The sequence below is a fragment of the Pelophylax lessonae genome, assembly GCF_965119305.1.
Source record: "Pelophylax lessonae genome assembly, chromosome: 4".
In the NCBI taxonomy this organism is placed as follows: domain Eukaryota; kingdom Metazoa; phylum Chordata; class Amphibia; order Anura; family Ranidae; genus Pelophylax; species Pelophylax lessonae.
In genome coordinates this window covers 548931263-548936716 of record NC_138771.1, presented here as the reverse complement: position 1 = coordinate 548936716, position 5454 = coordinate 548931263, and positions in this window count along the sequence as shown.

Genomic DNA, 5454 nt, shown 5'->3' with positions numbered 1-5454 from the left:
AGCTACTGAGACATTTGCAGGCATGGCTGGGATGGCTTAAGGCACACCAGTTAAACGATTGTTGATTGGCTGTTGAAAGCCCGCCATGAAAAGAGCGCCAAAGCATGCAAAACCCGGAAATAAAACGACCGAACACGGATTTTTACCCGAACATACAGTAAAGTGTCCGTGTCCGTGTTCGGGTACAAAAAATCCAATTATTCGGTACGAACACGAATAATACAGTCCGTGTTCGCTCAACACTAATCATGCGCTATAAACAAAAAAATAGCGTAAATTTTGCAAAAATAACAATATTTTTCACATTTTTTTATATGAAATTCCCCAAAAAATTTAAAAATCTAATTTTTTTAACATTTTAGGCCAATTTGTTTTATGCTACCTATGCTTGGTAAAAAAAAATCGCAAAAAGCTTATTTTGATTGGTTTGCGCAAAAGTTATTGCATTTACTAACTAAGGGAAAGATTTTTGTCATTTTTGTTGTTTTTTTTTTTTAACGAGTAATGGCGGCGATCTGCGATTTTTTTTTTTTTTTTTTTTGCGGGACTGAGACATTGCGGCGGACAGATCGGACCCTTGACTGACATTTTTGACACTTTTGGGGTTACCAGTGACATTACTACAGTAATCAGTGCTATACATATGCACTGTTACTGTAAAAATGACACTGGCAGGGAAGGAGTTAACTTTATTTGAGAAGGAGGGGTTAAGTGTGTCCCTAGGGGCGTGCTTCTAACTGTGATTGGATGTGGCTTGAGGTGTATGAACAGTGATCAACGGTCCTACATAGCAGAACCGTATGATCTCAATTCTTACACAGGGGAGAATGACAGGCGGCTTTGTTTACATTAGCCGCCTGCCTTTCTCCCGCTGTAACGGACAATCGCGAGTACTTCAATTAGCTGTGATAGGCCACAGCTAATCACATGGTACAGATGGGCTGTGACTGGTCCTGCCTGCACCATGTGATCACTGTGACAAATCACAGCTAGCAACACAATTGTACACAATGAATGGCATGAAAAAAAGCCATCCGTTGTGTACAATTGTCATATGATCTTCTGTGATTGGTCACAGAGATCACATGGTCACGGCAGCGGGTTGGAAAATTGATCAGTCATAGGCTGTGTCCACCCGTAACGACGAAAGTCCTGCTCAGCTATCATTTGACAATAGGCTGGTTGGGAAGTTGTTAAATCCTTTCTGCAAATGAAAACAAAAAGTTTCTGCAACTGTTTAAAGCAGAACTAAGCTTAACTGATAAACTACAAGCTGACAACTTTTTTTGCAGATAATAAACACTGCTTGCTCACAGTCTTCTATTAAAAGCACACAGAGATGCACATGCTCAGCTCAGCATTCTTTCCCAGCCAATTCCCGCTGTGGCAGAATGATGAACTCTAGAGTGAATGCTTGCTCAAATTGACATCATTCATCAACCAGCCAATCAAAAGGCCAAAAACCTGTCACCTGGAAGTAACCAGGGAGAAAATGTCAGTGGCTGGCGAGGGATCGCTGGAGCGAGAAGGTGAGTGTTTTTGGTTGCTTAGTTCCGCTTTAAAATGTATTAGCCGGGGCGTGGCCGACTGGGCATGTGAGTGGAAGCAGCTCACAGGGCTCCTCCAGTAATCCGCTAAAACTACCCTTTTTCCCCGGCCGGGATACTTCCTGCTGCACCCCAATCCTTCTCGGGGGGCCCCCTGAGTCTGGTGCTGCACGACTTGCCCCCGGATTGGTGCCTGGTGTGCGGCCGCTCTGGACCGTGGAGAGAGGGCCGCGCCGCCGGATCTGCATCCCGGGCCATCCTCCTTCATCCTTGCGGACCTGGGACCCGGACTGCCTCCCCTGGGACTGGGACACCTCCTGCAGTGCGGGCCTGCCACTAGTTTTAGCCGCGGAGCGATTCCAGCTGAGTTCCGGGTTGCGGCCTAGTCGAGAGCCGAAGCCGCGGCCTTTCCTACGGCGGGCGCCCGCTCGTGGCGGCGTGGATCCGGTAAGCGGCGGCCTCTATCTGCTGACCCACTGACCACCAGGGACTACTTCACTGCTTGGGCTGCTACCTCCCTACACCCTCCATGTCCCGCGCGGGTGCTGCAATGACCCGGGGGAGTAAATTAAAGGATGGCACTGTCCCTGGCTCGGCCGGCCAGGATGGCGCTGGGGGGACGCCGCAGTCTGCCTCAAAAGGCCCTGACAAACAAAGAGACACTGGCACTAAGCCCAAGGCAGGGCGCCCGGGGGGAAAGGACAGTGCTGGCGATATTCTTCTGTACGCAAGGAAGCTTTGCGACCTCCCGGGAACCAGCGCTGTGGAGGCTGCACCCCTCCCGGGTGCACAGGCACTGGGGGACACGCATCAGGAACCGGGGGCTCTGGACCCACCTGAGCAGCTTGACTTTGGGACTGAGCTAGAGGGAGATGTGCTGGAGGGGACTCAGCCCACCCTGGGTCAAATCTTGATGGCTGTACAGAAATGCACGGCGTCCGTGAATGTTGTCAAAGACAGGCTGGGGGGTCTCACGGAGGAGGTGGCCCTTCTGCGTCAAGATCTACAAAAAATGCGGGAACGCACCACTGCTGTTGAAAGTCGCGTCTGTGACCTAGAGGATCAGATGCCCACATTACTCTCGGACACCAGGGAGACGGCTAGGCTGGCTCAGGCTAATAGGAATAAGACGGACGATATTGAAAACCGCCTGCGCAGGAATAATGTCCGCATAGTGGGGCTCCCGGAGAAGGTGGAGGGACGGGACCCCACTGACTTTGTTGAGACCTGGCTGTGCGATACTTTTGACCGGGCTTCCTTCTCTCCCCTGTTCGCAGTGGAGAGGGCGCACCGGGTCCCCACTAGGGCCCTGCCTGGCAATGCCCCTAGGCCAATGCTTGCGAAAATACTTCATTACCGGGACAGAGAGAAGATCCTACGGCTGGCCAGGGAGAAGGCGGAAATACGCTTCAATGGGGTCAGAGTGTCATTCTATCCTGATTTTTCTGCCGAGGTGCAGAAACAGAGAGCAAAATTTATTGAAGTGAAGCAGCGACTTCGCCGCCTGGGCCTAGTGTATGCCATGTTGTACCCTGCTCGCCTCCGTGTCACGGCTGAGGGAAGGGCACACTTTTTTGATACGGCCGCGGACGCGGTGAATTGGCTGGACGTGCACGAACCCGCTCTCCGCCGTCGACGCCCTGAAGATCCGGGAGACTGAGTTGAAGAGGTGGCGTGATGGGTTCCTGATGTGTTCTGGGGGTTGCTCCCCTCTACAAGTGACTACATGTTTGGATTACAAATTGACCCGGCCGGGGACGTTTACGGTTACCTGTTTGGATGATGAAGCTCTACGCAAGGTATGAATATCTGGATTTTGCTGTATCTACCCACACTGCTGGTGTGGCATGTTGTGATTTTTTCGCACGGTTGTGCGTTTTTGGGCGGGTGGATTCCACTGGACTGTCCGTCCGCTGTCGGGTGCACCGCTTATGGGCTACCCGCCCGTTTTCAGTTTTATGACGAGGCACCGTTGTGCCTTGCTGGACTGAGACTTTTCATTTTGCTTTCCATTTTTGTTTTTGAGAGAACTTCACCCATACCGGACTTTTTGGACTCTATGTTTCTGCACACCTTGCCTCTTTTACTTTTGTTCCTGGATGTCGCACCCTACTTTGTTGCACGACGGAGGTACAGGGGGGCAGAGGCCCCACCCCATTTTTCTCTTTTGCCATGGCTGGAGTACCTGTAATCTCATGGAATGTCCGTGGCCTTGGGTGCCCAGTAAAACGGGCTATGATTGCTACACAGTTGAAGAAACACCATCCTGCCATCATAGGCCTCCAAGAGACACATCTGCAGGGGGACACTGTGAACTGTTTGCGATATTCTTGGGTGGGGTGGGGGTATCACTCCACCCACTCCACATATTCCAGGGGAGTCAGTGTTCTGGTTCACAGGGCGCTGGCTTTCAGGGAACTGGGGGTGCAGGTGGACCCTGAGGGAAAGTTTGTTTTTTTGCATTGTGTACTGTTTCAGTTTACGTGTGTGTTGGCGGTGGTTTATATTCCGCCCCCGTTCTCATCTTTAGTTCTTAGGGAATTGCTTAACTTCACGCTAGACAAAGTGGGCACCCCGCTGATTGTTGTGGGGGACTTTAACGGTATCTTGGATCCCGTCCGGGATAGGCATCCGCCATCCCCCTCTCCGGTGGTTGACAGGGGCACTGCCCTTTCGCGCTTCCTGGAGGAGGTGGAATGGTCGGAGGCCTGGCGTTTGAAGCATCCTGGAGTAGTTCAATTTTCGTGTTTTTCTAAAACGCACTCCTCCCTGTCTAGGATTGATCTTTGCGTATGTAATAGGACCGCCCTCCCTGTTGTGGAGGAAGCGGAATATGCCCTTAGGGGTATCTCCGATCACTCTCCGCTGGTGGTTCGGCTGGCGGTGCGCCCCCGGGTGGCTTTACCTAGGGCCCCCTGGAGGTTCAACGCATTTTGGCTGAAGCTGTTCCCACAGGATAACGGCATTGCTGCTGCCATCGGAGAGTTTTTTGAGATCCATGGTCAGCACGGGGATGTGCTGGCGAGATGGGATGCCTTCAAGTGCTTCCTCCGAGGGGTGTTGATTACCCATATCCGGAAGGTTCAGACAGGGTCTAAGCTCTTTGAGGAACAGTTAGCTGGTACCGCGCAGAGGTTGGAGGCCGATTATATTGTTGACCCTACTGAGGAGAAGAGAGCAGCCTGGGGGAGATCCCGGGAGAGCAGTGGGAGGAGGCCTTAGAATCAGTCCGCACGTGTTCTTTGAATGTTTCGCACCAGGTGTCTCAGTTATACATATTACTTAGGGTCCACCACACTCCTCTGAAACTGTACTCTATGGGTGTCCGTGACGACGATATATGCGGTCGTTGCCAAAGGGAGGTGGGTGACTTAATTCACCTGTTGTGGCGTTGTCCAAAGCTGCACAGGTACTGGACTGAGGTGCGCTCTGCTATTAATAGTACCCTGGGGATAGATGTGCCTGGGGACCCTAAACACTGCATTCTGGGCATTCTGGACCAACAAGTGGAGGACAGACATCTGAGGGAGGCGGCCTCTCGTGCCCTGTTTCAGGCTCGCTTACTTATATTGCGACTATGGACTGCACCTGAGCCTCCGACCTTTCGGATGTGGCTAGAGCAAATCGGGGGCACCCTTAGAATGGAAAAGGTTATTTACCAACATAGGGGATCTTCACAAAAATTCTCTAAAATATGGGGTGCTTGGTTGAATTGTCCGGGAATGGCCCCTACGGACCTCATCATGGACCGTTTACTGTCTTAAACGTGTAAATATGGGTTGGGGTTGCCGGTGGATGATTGCTAGTTACGTTGGGAGTGGATTGGAGGGCCGTGATAATGATACTGTTTCAGGCGCTGTTGTTGGGGGTTGTCTGCTTCAAGGGGGGGTTGTGATGTACTTGTTAT